General features: G+C 37.8%; 1 protein-coding gene across 28 annotated transcripts in view; it reads left to right on the plus strand.

Annotated features, from left to right (window-relative positions):
- Positions 1-15,816, plus strand: part of TCF4 (transcription factor 4) — a 388,054-nt gene that overhangs the window by 282,151 nt on the left and 90,087 nt on the right. The window lies entirely within an intron of this gene.

The following is a 15,816-nucleotide window of genomic DNA, read 5'->3' on the forward strand; positions in this document are numbered from 1 at the left end:
TCTTTTTTGAACTGGCAACTACGTATAGGGTTTGCAAAATCAGTTTTCTTCTAACTCTCCAGCAAGGGAAGTAGTATAATCAGTGATATTTTAGAACAAACAAAGAAAAATGTGGATTTTCTATTACCTTAAGTTATGAAGTGTTTCTATGACCATAGCCCCACAACATATTGTTTCCTTCTTTCTGTAAAATATTGAACCTGTCCTGAACTGTGGACTTTGGAAGTCAAAACTTACCAAAAAAAATCATAGCCCTAGATCTATCAAAGGCTAAATCTTGAATATAAACTAGAGTGTAATTTTTTTTAAAAAAGATTAACTCCTCCTCAGGTGAGAGTTTAATGACCTTGACCAACATGAAATTGTGTGATTTCTTTTCTCTGTGGATGGGGGATTTCAATACAAATGAATTCCATTCTCAGCTAAATAAAAAATTTGAAAGCACTACTACCTAACTATGGAAGAGAAGATTTTTGCAGAGAAAATCGGTAGTTTCTTTTAAGAGCTCTGAGCATAAGCATCTATCAGATTATTTCGCTGTGTCTGTCCTCGTGGACAGCAGTATCAGATGTTACCTGGTCCACCATAAGTATAGTTTTAGTTCTACATTTTGATTTTTATAACTGCTTACATATTCTTATTCATTGAAAAAGAATTTTAATAAGTATTTGGTCAGATTCCACCTATCTAAAAATAAAGCCGTTCCACAAAGATAAAATTATGGCAAATGGAATTGAAAACAAAAGTGGCGAAATTTCCTCCTAATGGTAATTTAAGATCGCATCATCAGCGCTCGCCAGCCTGTGCATGTGTTAAACGGTATAGAGAAACCTATAATTATTGTAATTGCTCTTTTCGCTTTATACTAACAAGCTTCAAACCATGTTTCAAACTAGTTGTTTTGAAATAGTTATTTGTCAAGTCATCAAATCTCAGGAAGTAAATGGTAATGAGCTTTATATTCTGACTGTTGGTCATAGGATATAGCTTTTCAACTCCATAAAGTTGAGAGAGGAGGATGGTTGTTCATTTTTTTCTGATATCGAGGCCAAAAAATAAAATAATTTCATGATTCCTTGCTAAGATGGAAAAAAAGGAACATTTTAATTCCCAAATCTCTCAGTTGAGAATATGTTCTTAGGAGAGTTTTTCTTTGAATAAGTCAAAATCTCAGCCACCTAAATTGTTTGAAGCTAAAAATCAGGATATGAAGTGTTTAGCTCTTTTTTTTCTTTTTCAGGTACCACAGGAAGTGCTAACATAGGAAGCTTAATATCTAAATAGCACCAGTAATAATATTTTCCAGTGCATTTTACATATCTCCCTTTCTTGGTAAACCTCACAGTTGGTCCCAGTAGCCTCATGCAGGTAGGAACTAGGTTTTAAAGTTTTTAGTAGTATATCGACTATGTAAATTCCATTTAATATTTTTGGAAGCTATTTCATAGACTTACTATTTTCAGAACCATGATTATAAATGAAACTAGTTGGTATAAGTGCATTACTTTTAAAAATGATTGTTTAGCTACTATTACAGAGCAAAAATTTGCTTAAGTTCAAACTAATATAATTTTTCAATTCCCCACTGATTCAAGAAAACAGGACATATCAAAGAGAAAAAAGTATGCAGAAAAACTTCCTTAAGTGAGCATATTTTGGAGGATGGTTGACAATATAAATCATTTTAATTTACTCATTTTAAAATAACAATGAAGTTTTTCTTTTTTTCCTTCTGTGCCTGATTGCTTATGAGAAAATTGTGCTGATTTTGTTCTATAGGTTTAAGTTGGTAAAAAAAAATTCACCAGACGCATAATCTTGATATTGTGGCTACATCTTGTTTTTCTGCCTCTGATTAAATTCCCAAAAAATCACTGTGTGAGATTCACAGATGCCAGTTTGAACATTACTCTGGGGCTAATTTCTTAGAAAAGATGAACCAGTTACATATTTGGTTAATTTTATTTAATCTCTAATTTCTGGTGGGTTTGAGCATTTTGAATATCGTGTTGCTAATTGCTAAGCATCCTTGGAGCGCCAGGTGATGGCATTGCTTCAAGGAGGATGAGGAGGAAGACCAGTGGAACACAGAGGAGAGGGCTTAGGGAGAAACGTGGCCAGGAGAGGGCTGATGGCTATTACAGCCTGTGAATACCTTTCCAACTGATCTGCAGGGAATCGTGCTGAAGAATTGTGTGTGTCCTGTTCCACTCTCAATGTGCTTTGCATTACACTCCCTGTTTGTGTTTTGTTGTGCTTTGTTGTTGTTATTGTTGTTGTTGTTGTTTTTACCTGAGATTGCAGTACCACTACAGAGGCTTGAGAATTAGTGATTTCCTCCTTGTAACTTATTTTGTAAATGGCTTTTAGCAGAGTTTGATTTTAGATGTTGTCCTGTTTCATTTTTCTCAATGTTATGTGAGTGTTTTTAAGCCCACCTGCAACTTCTGTCACTGTGGTGCCACTGAGGAAAAAAAAAAAATAATGCTTCTGTGTCATTTCTTTAGAATCACTGTGCAGACTGTATATACGGTCAGCAACCTGCCATCAGGAGATTCATTAAAAAAAATCTTAATATCTAATCCCACGAAGATATATAGATAGGTTGTGACAGTCTTAATAGTTGTTAGGATTCAGGTTTACTCTTATCCTAAAAGAAATGCAGGAAGGAAATATTTGCTCTGTATATCAAACAAATACTTGTAACTGAGAATCTCAGGACAGACACGCAGAGGACCACCAGGCTCTTTCCCCTTTTTCCTCTAGTATCACCAGTGTTACAAAAAAGCTAATTTTTCACAGTTAATAACTTTAGACTTAAGTCTTTCAGAGTTCGTATGTTTTGGAGATTTAAATTAGCCATTAGTACTTCAGATATAACTCTCAAGTGACATAGGGTAAAGTTATATGTGATAAAGTTTATTGATTACAACAATAAGATTTGGAACTCTGTGTATTTATAAAATGTTTATAATCTATTCAGGAAGTCATCATAGTCCTTAAAAAAAGCAAGTATCTGTATATCAGGAAACACAGAGGAATAGTTACAAAGCGGAAAGAGCTACTTGTATGAAATAATTATATTTTGAAGTATGCAATGATCTGCTAAAAAGCTATTCATGGAATTTTCAGAAAACTTCACTCGTTGGAGGCTTTTGAACATTTTAGCATCTGTAATAAACTATTTAGCACATTTACTGAATCATCTTACGCATACAGATACTATTGCATTTTATTCAGCAAAACAGATTTATTCTTCTGAAGAACTGTTCTTGAGGTTTGGGGCTTGAAAATGGTTTGAGAATTAGGTGTGACTGCATTTCAACTTTTCGAGACTTTCCTTTCTGCAGTGCTGAAGATTTAGGAGTTAGGCTCCAAACTACCACCATTTATTAACAGATGTATTTATGTCACAATACCATATTCTGATTAGAATTTTTAACATTCACATTGCTGATATTTGGGTCTTTCCATTCCATGTTGCCTCAAGTCCATACTGAGTTGTCTTCAAATTCTTCTTCCTTATTTCTTCAAGAAAGCTGCACGTGTTAATCGGGGCATTTCATTCAAGAGTAACTTGAAAGGGACACCATGCCTATAACATTTTATTTGGGAGAGTATCCTGTGTAAAGGCGGCCCACCCCCAAATGGGGATGAAGAGTGGGCTGCAAACACCTGAGAAGTCAGGGGTGGGAGGAGTGTAGATGATGTTCTAATTTCAGACTCCACCGAAAAAATGCAGGCTTTGGCACCCTCCAGGGACCCAGAGCTGTGCTTTCCTGGAGACCAAATTACACTCCTCTGAAGAGAGGGCACATTGAGGTAATTGGTAGGACCGAGTGGGGAGAGTTGAATTCCAGCTGCTTCCATTGTAGCTGACCTGAAAATGAATAGGGGATGTTAAGAGTAGAGGCTAACATTTGACTTGGGTCTTTCACCTCCACAAACCTAAGGGTGAGAATTATAGAGTTCTGAATGACTGCACCGATAATGATCCTATTCAAGGGGGAATTGCTATGTTGGGGAAAAAAAAAAAAAACTCACACCATTTTTAAAATAGTTGATGCATTTACCAACCACAGTCCTGTTACTATAGCCTCAAGAAAGTTTATCCACAGGATGGAAACACTCCTTGTTTTTGTCACCTGCGTCTTTGGGTACCGTTTGTTAATGCTCATAATGAAAGACATTTGGAGGGTCCTGGAATCTCGTCTCCAAGAAAGGAAGCAAGCAGTGGAGTGTCTACACTCCCTTTTCCCCACAGTGGGTGCGCTTCTTTTTCTTTCTTTTTTTTTTTTTAAGGAGAATGGTGCTGTATTACTCAATAGCTTTTCTCACGAATAAAACAAATTAAATTGATGTTACATGCATATTTAAACCCCATCCAGTTAAGTACTGACGTGATTAAAATAATCAAATGTATTACTTAAAAAATTAAAAAGCATAAATTCTGTACCCCATTATTTTATTGACTTTTAAATATAAATTGCAGAAATGTTTACATTCTTGATGGCATTATTAAGCTAAACTGACAAATCAGAGGAAAAAAAGTTGATTGCCCAGCACATTATTATTTCTGCACCTGTTATTACAATTCAGAAGTGGAGTCTTCACACACAGGAGCCGGATAGATGCTGTTTTCTTAGGCCTCCTTTGTGTGACGTGGGGGTTGGGATAAATGTTTAACAAGTGTAGTTTCACTTTGTAGTGCCTTTTTGCGTGTTGATGTGATTAAAAGACTGCAGTGTTTTTCATGTAGCTTTGAAATTAATATGCAAATAATAGGGGATGGTCGAGCTCTTCTGTACTGACTGCACCAAGCCTTCGTAAGCAGAATGGCGGAGGGTGGGGGTGAGGTATCAGCTTTTTAGTAGACGTTGTTTAAGTGTGTGTTTAGTCGCTAAGTCCTGTCCAACTCTTTGTGACCCCATGGACTGTAGCCCGCCAGGCCCCTCTGTCCATGGGGATTCTCCAGGCAACAATGCTGGAGTGGGTTGCCATGCCCTCCTCCAGACCCAGGGATCGAACCCAGGTCTCCCACACTGCAGGCAGATTCTTTACCTCCTGAGCCACCTGGGGAGCCCTGTTGATAAGTAGTGCCAACTTTTCATCTCTGCCTTGAGAATATGTAAGGGAAAAGAAGGGAAGAAGAGGAGCATATCAAATTAATTTAGGTAGGGTTGCAGATCTGAGCTGAAAATCCTTGAGAATTTTCTTTTCTTGTTATGTATTGGCCAGGAGCTTGGTAGACCTTGAGTCAGTGTTTCAAACCATTGTCAGTAGTTTGGTTTGAATTGTGTGTTTTTCTTTAATTTATTTCCTCCTCATCTTCATCATGCAGAATCATTTTTCAAACATCTGAGCATAGGTGGCAGTGATTGTTGGTAAATATGATTCTAGAATTTTTTGGGTGTTCATTGTTCACAATTAACTTCACAGAGAGAAACCTAAACTTTCTGAGACCAGTGGAATAAATAATGCCCTATTCTTTTTTAGGTTGAGAATGTCATTATGTTCCTAGAAATGTAATAACATTAGATTTGGACTGAGATAGTTTGAGTTTGTAAAGAAGCGGTTAACATGCCATTATTTTCTCCTGGAAGATACTAATCAACACTGTTCATATGAGTTTAGATTGTGTCCTGTGTAATAATTTAAATTCCTAGATTTTAATAACACTTAATGTGTAGCATGGATCCCACTTAATCTCCCCCCTGGCTTCACAGCAAAATGTTTACATGAGTGAACTCTCAATTTTTATATCAGCTGTTTAACTTCTGTCTTTCCAGAGTTAATGCTATTTCCATAATTAAGCATATTCAACAGTTAGTTCCATCAGAGTATATCTTTAAGATGCTGGTCTTGTCTTTTTTCAAAGCCATCTGTTGGCTAGGTCAGCAGAGAAATGGGGGCCTGGTTTTATTTTAAGGCAAGTAAGTTATTACTCTACTATTGTATTAGACATTAAGCTTCAGAGAGAGTAAAAGATAAAATTCCATCATATTTTCAGTTTGTTACATTTGCAGCAGAAATGTGTGTGCCCAAATTGGTTATTTTCAATTCATGACAGCTGTGATATTTAAAATGATCACAGCTGTTGTGACTTAAAATTGATTTTTCTATTAACACCTGAGAAAAAGACCTGTGCCATATTAGAAACTTAAATAAGGTAACTGTAAAATTAGATATGTTGATGTGAATCTAGTAATCGTCCTTCCCAGAGGTTGCAAAGTGCAGCAAGCCTCTTGCATGCTTTCAGGGAATGAGCTGAAACTGCTTGAAATAGATGCGTGATTGGTAAATGCATTTACCTTGCAAAGAATTCATGTAATAGCAGGTCTTCTTGGCCCAACTTCCAGTGTCAGTTGCTAATAAAACCTTTAAGGATTCAGTTGACTTAATTAAACTCCAGAAGGAGGATTTACATGAATCATTATGAGATCCTAACCTCTCAACTTTTAATTTTTTTTTCACCTTTCAGCTATGATACTGAAAAATGCAAACCCACACTAAGTTGTTCCTTATGGAGGAAGTTTTGGTTTTATGACCCTTTTTCTCCATTGTTTTTAAATTATGAAAAGAAAAGCAGATGAAAAAGGAGAAACAAATTATGCCTAGGCTAGCACTTGTTTGGGGAATCTGTCATACATTTTTTCAGGATCCCTTGACAGGTCTGTTTTAACCTGATTTAGAAAGAGGTGGTGCTTCCTACATGTGTTTGGTGGAGCTATTTTGATGGTGACCTTCTCAGGACACTCAGTGTTGGAATCTTGAATGTGTTAAGAGATCAGTCACCTATTTAATAACCTAGGCAAGTTTAGGTATTGGGATAGTTTCACATTTTGAAGTGGATGATATTGTGTATAAAATACACAGCTGGCCTGATGTGGAATTATTTATAGATAATCGTGCCTTCTCAGATGCATTGCCAATAGGGAACTATGTAGATTAAACTCCTTGGCTGGTCCTACGCTTTTTACCTGTGTAACTCAATCAGAATTGAAAGCATGACAGCCTTTATGATGATAAATGTATGGCCAGATCAGAGAAAGGACGGATGGATGGGTGGATAGATGGATAGATGACATAACTAGGCAGTAATAGATAATGCCAATTATTTTATTACTCAACTTGCTTATTCATCAAAAATTTACATACACTGTATTATTTTGATTGTTGTTTAGAATACATTTGTGGAAAATAATAAACATTTCTCATCACATAATCAAATCATAGTACAGATGGTTCCAAAAGTTCTAGAATGAACATAGGTTATTTGTTTCCCAGTAATAAGCTAGGACTGATGAGCACCACAAGATCAAAAGATAAACATGTCACTTATGAAGTGATCAGGAATCCAAGTGGATATTTTCTTGTTTGACTGAAGGAAGATACTTCTAGCAAGGACCATTGTTTCCGTGAAGATTTATGAAAATGGAAGTGGATATTCAACATACTCTGATTGCAGATAGATATCTTTGGGGACCGTGGCACGCCCTCCCCCCCCAGGGGACACAGGGCAGTATCTGGAAAATTTGTGATTGTTCCCACAGCAGGAGTGGTGTGAGGGTTTGCGCCCGCCTGCCATTCAGTGGGTAGAAGCCGTTGACGCTGTCCGTCACCCTGTGGTGCAGAGGGTAGCCCCTGCTCATGCCAAGGGTGAGAAGTCCTGCCTTACAAGCAGTATAGCTGGACCTGAGTAACTGATTCCTGGTGTGGAGAACCACCTTATGAATGATGGTGGCTTCCTTTTCTTGTTTCTTTCTTCCTTTCCTTTCCTTTCTTCTCTTCTCTTTTCCTTTTCTCATCAAACAGTTCTCTCTCCTCTAGAATAACACACTACAGTATTACCCAGGCATTTTCATTATGTACCATGAAAATGCGAAATTTTCTTTCCGATGTTGTAAATCTAGTACATTATTTGCAGATCAACTGGAATGGCTTCCAAACAACTGTTAAGATATGTTGAGTCAATAAGGTACATTTCTCCATACCCTGAATGTATATTGATATCTTACTTTTCAAAATACCTTGAATTCTCTCGTAGTAGAACCATTGGTTTATTGGAATCATCCAAAAGGAAAACATTTTTACCATTAATTTTTTTCTGCAGAACATAAAAAGGAAATAAATAAGCATAAAGAAACTAATAAAGTTGAGTATTTGGGGCAATAAGGATATTTTTGCATCATTAACCAGGTCCTCTGGACCAAGGAAAGTTTAAAGATGAAAACCAACATTAAAGACTTTCTATTCAGCTTTCCCAATAGCACAGCTTCTTTCTCCACCCACAACTGGGGATCTCTCTTCCTGCCACTGCTGTGCTTCCATCAGTGTTGGATAACTCTTGGCAGTGATTTGGAAGTGATTTTAAAACCTTGGTTGCCTTCCCTAGCATCCTAGAGGGGGAAGGTGGCGGTATCTGGTGGCAGAGTCTTACCCATGCCAACTTGTGGAACCCAGAAGCACACCTCGTGTCTTAGACACCAAGGTGTGGAGAGAGCTGCCACGTCTGACAGTAATTGCTGCTGCTCTTCAGCTTCCTCCACATGCCATGCAAGACTCTCCAGGGTTCAGGAAGTAGGGATGGCAGCCATCGGGATGGCAGCTCTGATTGCAAGTCTGTTTTTGGTGTAAGCTATGGTCTCAGTTGGGCTTCCCTGGTGACTCAGTGGTAAAGAATCCACCTGCCAATGCAGGAGACTTGGGTTCAATCCCTGGGTCGGGAAGATCCCCTGGAGAAGGACGTGGCAACCCACTCCAGTGTTTTTGCCTGGGAAACCCCATGGACAGAGGAGCCTGGTGGGCTCCATGGGGTTGCAAAAGAGTTGGACACAACTTAGTGACTAAACAACAGAGAACGACAACAACAACATGCTTCCACCAATTGCCCAGCCTATTGGCTGTTCCATTTCAATTATACCTCACACGTATCCTCAGACTCTGCACTGAGAACCTTCCTGTTCCCTAACTAGCTCAGTGCAGCACAGTTCTGTACAATCACATTGATGCCTTTGGGTTTTACTGTGTCTGTCAGAACTGAAGCTGTTTTATGAGATGGCCCTAAGTTTACATTTATTTTGGTGGGGTTTCTACTTTTTATTGCATAGAGTTGACTGTGTTCAAAGTGAACAGCGGAAAAGAAAATGTGTAAATATGTTTATGTGTATGTCAGGCAAGAAAGAAAGATGAGCATTTTTGATGATCATTTCACTGATTTGGGTGTATTCTGGGAGATAGTAATTTTTTAAATTGCAAATTTGCTTTAAGTTAGAGCTCTTTGAAAAAGCATGGATCTTGCTTTTACTTTTGATCAATCATCGATTATCTGTGTTGGACTCTCAATAATATTCTGTTCAAGTTTCACTCTCTGAATATACTTAGAATTACAACTTGCTTATGCATTGTTTTTGGAATGTTATTCAGAGAGCCTGCTTTTGTGGTTTTTGTCACGTATGTATGGAGTCTAAAAATCAGTCTTACTGTGAATTTCTGTAATTATTAGAAAAGTGGTTTACAGCTGAAATAAAGCTTTCAGTAAATACTTCATTGTAGGGATAATTAATATTTAATAAAGCACACATGCAAGCTTCAGTTCTTTCTGATTGCTTTCTCAAACACCTTCCAATTTAATCCTTCCTGCATCTCAGTAACCTAAATGGTCCAAATGTTGTTAACCCATTTTGCAGTCTGGGTTCAAAAGTCAGTTCCTCAGTGACACTGGTCACATTTCATGTGCTCAGAAGTTGCATGTGGTGGTTAGTGGCTGTTGTTTTGGATAGCACAGATATAGAACGTTTGCGTCATTGAAGAAGGTTCCATTGGACGTTGCTGGTCTGGGAAATGATAGTGTTACAGGATTAACTCACTTGCTCAAGATCACATGGATTATAACAGAACTAGAGGCGCCTCCGCGGTGTATTTCAGTGTGTTTATGAGTTTTCGTAGCTTTATGTTCAGCACACATCTGAAGTTAAGAATGGATCTTTCAGTGCTACCTAACATTTTAGTGAATGTGCATATCATCTGTGTTCTTTTTACTTTTTTAATTTAAAGTTTTATATTTAAAATGGATAACCAGCAAGGACCTACGGTATAGCACATGGAACTCGGCTTAATGCTGTGTGGCAGCCTAGAAGAGAGGGGAGTTTGGGGAGAATGGTTACTTGTATATGTATGGCTGAGTCCCTTCACTGTTTATCTGAAACTATCGCAATGTTGTTTATTAATTGTCTCTATCCCAATACAAAATAAAAAGTTTAAAAGAAATTTTAAAAATAAATTTAAAGCTTAATGTAAAGAAAGTTTTTAAAGGATACTGCCCTTTGTCTGTCTGCACACAGTCGGACCTCGAATCACCCTTCTCTGAATAAGAGGTTCTCCATGAGAGGGACCGTGTCTTAATGCCTCTTTATACACTTGTTACCATATTGTGAACAACCAAGAAATGTTTGCACGGCCAAATGAATGAGCCACCCATGCACCAGACATGCCTATGCCTGTGTGTACAGTTAGGCAAGACTCTTACGAAGCATGTTGCCTGAGAGCTGGCCTTTGCGGAATTTAGAGAACTCAGACCTTGGCTCTGGCTATTCTAGTACAAAGTCAAATTTTATTAAAAGAAACATAATCATGTGTATGTATTCATATAATCCAAATACATCTTCATAATAAGTGAAAAAGTCTGCACGTCTCATCCCTTAACACTCATTTAGTCCCTAATTTGATTTCACGGTTTTGAAGTCTTCGTATCTTCCGGACAAACTTTCAGTCATTTAGATAGGGCAGGTTCAAAGATTAACATGTGGGCTGCTTAAATAATATTTCTTGAACAAACCAGTATGCGTTGAAAACTTTCATTGAATGTTGTGTTTCTTAAGATTCCTCCAACCCACATAGCCCAGTAGGATATTTTTGGTAGAATGAATGAATGAATAAAAAGTCTCTTTTCATTCCTTTGCATCATTAAGTTGGAGAAATGTGAGTGTTGGTGGTAGGATGACCACCATCATTCAGTGAGCACATTCAGAGTTGTTTGGAATACTCTTCAGTTATGTCCATGGATAATAGTGGGCACGGGAAATGGGGGCTTGTGACTTATACCTGTCCTATATTCATAGATGAGATGATTGCAGACTGTCCCATCCTCCTCTTGTTGGAAGCACCAGGAGCCTGTATAGTGGCATGTCCTGGCTCATGCTTTGTCCTTGAACTTCTAATGGTATACACAAGCCATCATTCCTCTTGGTAATAATTGTGGTATTGAGAGACATTTGTGTTCTGTGCACTCTTTCAGCTTGTACCATGTTTAGTTCCTGTTATGCAAATATGGCTTTAAACTTAGAAATTCCAATTTGCATTAATATTTTGGTTTCATATAGCTAGCTATTGCATTTCACAAACAAGTGCATTTTAATGAGTATTGGCAGAATGTAGAAAAAAATGTTATTCATTAAATTCTATTGTAGAAAATGCAGTCGTTGGTTGCCAAAATCATTAAGACAAAATATAATGTGTGTTGAGGCCACAGGATATTCCTCTTCAAGAATGTTTGGCCCTTATGGCATTCAGTGCCGTTCTTACATCCGTAGAAGATGGGGGTTGTTACTGTAAAATAGAAGCCAGAGTACCACTGACATTTGGGTTTATTTTTAAAATGTAAGCATACTTTGGTTTTTTTTTTTATATATTTGCCATAAGACCATAGGGAATTCACCTCTGAGTTAATGGGAAGGACTTTAAAAGTCATAAACACCAAGTTGTAAAGTAGTGTCTTACATTTTGATGTTCACCCCTAAAATGGGTTTTTTTTTTGCAGTTTTATTATTATTATTTTCCTTCCTGAGATTTTTATAAAAATTCAGAATGGTAGGCATAAAATTTTGTGATAGGCAATATGTGGGAAAAATAAAAATTTTGCAACTGGATTTTCAGAAACGAACTATTTTAACACATGGACCTTTAAATGCTGCTGTCATATTGCCATGGCTTGTGGTCCCTAATTATAATGAGCTTTTTTGGTGGTGTTATGGCAGTTGTTTTTTTTTTTTTTTCCCTCCCGTCTTCAACTCACTTTTCCCAGAAGGAGAGTTCCAAGCCTTTGAAAATTCTCATGATTTTGCAAATCCACTCTATTTTTGTCTAGAATACAGGAAAGTTAAAACTGTGGCTGGTATGATGCCATGTTTTGAATCCAATTTTAAAGCAACCCTTTGCAACCCAGGGAGTGGAGCTGACATCTTTGTATCTGTAATGAAGATAATTATACCTGCAAGGTGACATCACTCTCGAAGTAACAAATGCAGTCGAAAACTGAATCTCTGGTCCTCTCTGAATTCTGTAGACCACTTTTGGCATTTAACACTAAACTCCTCTTTCATGCTTGTCGTTTGAGAAGTTGCTTTCAGATGAATTTACTAAAGCTGACTGACACCAGGGTTAAATTAATTCTTTTCTTTATTACTCAAAGTGATACAGACCTTTCTTGGACTAATGTAGCTTAATTAGTGGTCAATTAAAACTGAACATTGCTGAATTGAAGTTCTTTGATCAAACTCCCTGGCATGAGTTCTCTTTCTTTAACTAGCCACCATCTTGAATTCATTTGGAATCAGTAGTATAAACAAGTTTAAAACTGGTTCTTTTATAAGAAAGTCAGCAGGCTTGTATAGCTGCGGTTTCTTTTTTTACTTCTGTAGGCGGCAATTCAAAGGCATGCTAAATGAAAACAGTACTACACCCTGAAAAAAATACATTTTTAAAAGAAACACTAAGTAGTCAGAAAACAGTCAATACCCCCACCTCTTTATTCTAGACAGAAGATAAATTTCCCAATTTCGGTGGTTAATTTTGTCAACATGAAGAGGACTAAAAGAAAGCTCCCGGTCCTCACAAAGTCCACGGTGAAACAAACAACAAACAAAAATCAAGCTGTAACTTGGGAGGAAGATGGTTCAGGCACCATTACAACATATATTTGACCTAAACTTAGTCTTTATTTCCTGCAGGAGAGTATTTCCTCTTTGCCTTTGGAGTGGAGAATCGGATACTTTTTGTCACTTACCTGTTGATTCACCATTTCTTTGCTGGGGCCTGTTGTTATCAATGAGAACAGGTGGTGTGGTATTTCCTACTGATTGCTAGGTTGAAACACACGTTGCTTTTCTTAGAATTTGGGTGCAATTTTTATAAAAAGAAAAGAGGGATGTGGGGGAGCCAGGAGTTGGGACAGGAGAGAATCACTAAATATTTGTAAGTAGATCAGCCTCTCTGGCAGGCTGCGGTCCATAGGGTCGCAGAGTCAAACACGACTGAAGCAACTTAGCACACACGCACGTCTTCATATTTAACGCGCCTGTGCTGTTCCAGTGGAAACATAAATCGATACCATTCCGTAATCCCAGAGCCTAAAAATAACAGAGCTGGCATTCCATTAGTGCTATATATTTTAAAGTATTAATTAAAACTGGCACTTTTGTGCTGGAAATAAAAGGAACAGATTAGGTTTAAATAGAGCACTTGAGCAGTCTGGAATGGCTTCTTTTAAGTTCTGAGGTTCTCACAGAGAAGAAAAGTACAAGGAAGTTTTGGAAGTGGCCATGTCATCTTTTTCCCCATAAATGACAAAATTTTTATAGTTCCCATTATTTATATCCCCAAATTACAGTTATAACCAATAATTAAGATAAAAATTTCATCACTTGACAGAAAGAGGAATTGTTTTGAGTCCTTGTGCCTTTCAGCCCTCTCTTGTGCTCGCTCCCTAAAGGGCTGATTAGAATGTAATAATTGGGGATGATAGCGGGAGGAAAAGGACAATTCCATTTAATTAAAGATAATTTATTTTACTTTAAATCGGTGATGTCCCACATGAATAAGAGTAGATTTAGCAGATAGGTTTATTAATGGGTGCTGACACCGCAGTTGACATAGAAAGCAAACATTTTCTTGCCGTGTTGTTTTTATTGTGTCTCTGCACCTGATAGAGGCTGTCATCTGACTTACAGAGCGGTAGACTTCTCCCCCAAATATGCAATTACTGGTTTATCAGGGAAACCCGCTTGAGCCTCTTCTGAGTTTAAAAAAAAAAAAAAATGAGGCCAGGAGCTTGAAAAGCTGCTGAAATTCTCAGGACTCCCACTGGAAATGCCATCTCCTCCAGTGACATTTTCTTGACTGATCTTTGAAATAATCTGGTTCCCAGATACCAGGCTAACTTCAGCATTTTGAATGAAGAGTGTCAGATTTCTGTTGGTTTGGGCAAGGTGCTTACATGAATATTCCTTTAAGAGAACAGGTAGCTTGCACACCATAGATATGAAAAGTGTCACAGAGTGGTCCTTTGCACTGTGTAGGTTCATCTGTGAGACACGATACTGTGGGGAAAGTGAGGTCCTTGTGTCATATTTTTATTGTCTCATGTGTTGCAAATAGATCCTGGAAATTAGGGAAATGTTTTAAGGTTAGAAATCAGATTCTAACAAGGCATGGTACTTTTTTCACACCGTCTTCTCAGCCTGTGATGGTGTTTTAAATGGAATACCCCCAGCAACATTGTGTTCGTAATTCAGTGAATCCTGAAGTCCTTTATGCTTCAAGCAAAACGCGTTGTTTTCCAGTTTTCACTGGATCTTTTGTGTTGTGATATTTATCCCTTTTGCCCTCATATCACATTCCTGTGCTTTTATTGATGTCTTCTCTTGTTCAGTTGTTTCTATGCCCCTGTCTAGTTCGTTTCATTCATTTTTCTTCTGGGAATGAAATCCAGGTCCCTTGGCCACTTCTTTCTCCCTGGGCTTCTTTCTGTCCAGAACTCCCATTCATATCGGCCCTCTGGTTTTCCTTGCATTCGTTTCTTTTTCTGCCTGTTGCTCTCATTTTTCTCTACAGTTCCTGTATGCTGGTTTCCTTGTCTCACCTCTTCAGATTTCAGCACTGAGTTCTATCATAATTATGTTTTCAAAATGAAGGAATGAGATTTTTCTGTCTTTTTTGGAGGGGAAGATCATGGTGATTCGAATCTTTCTTCAGTTTTAAGCCAGATGGATTTATTTTACCCTGTTCTGCCATTTTACTATTCCAAATGGATGTTAGATCAGGGGTGGTGTTACTCAAGGATTAATATCCATCAAGTCTTGATTGCATTAACCTTCCTCCTCAGCCAAAGCATCTTATTCCTGTTTTTGTCCACATAATTGGTTGGTTTTAATAAGATGATTGCTCCAGCCTTGTTTTACTCTGATTCCGTCTCTTTTATCCATCTCTTTTTAAAATCATTCTGGCATACCTCACTTTACCTTTTATCTTTTCTTCTATAAATATTATTGAAAGCATAATAGCTTTCCCCAAATTCTGCTAACAAATAATACTAGGAAAGAGGAAATTTGCATGTAATGTTTTTTTGTTAAGCATTGGGGAATTCTACTTGGATTTTGAAATTCTACTAACTTTTCTCCCCCAAGTTGTATAGTCATGATTCTGAGTAATGGTGAGAGGAAGGCCAGCGTTCAAGATTGATCCTTAATTAAAGGTAAAAACCCTACATATCCATATTGATGAGGGAGAATGGTCCTAGATTTGCTGCAGGTAAATTCACTTGTCCTTATTGGTTTGTAGACTTACTGGTTCAGGGCTCTGTGTGTGTGTGTGTGTGTCTGTCTGTCTGTCTGTCTGTCTCCTAGAAGTTGGGGAGAGTAGAGGGCAATCTGTGTGGCTCCCCACTGTTTCAGCACCTCCTGCTGGCCTGGAAAGAAAAAGGTACTTGGCTCACAGGGAAGACCTGCCCTTCCTGACCCGGGCGTGGTGTGCGGGGGCTGA

The sequence above is a fragment of the Oryx dammah genome, unplaced genomic scaffold (genome assembly GCF_014754425.2).
Source record: "Oryx dammah isolate SB20612 unplaced genomic scaffold, SCBI_Odam_1.1 HiC_scaffold_22, whole genome shotgun sequence".
NCBI lineage: Eukaryota > Metazoa > Chordata > Mammalia > Artiodactyla > Bovidae > Oryx > Oryx dammah.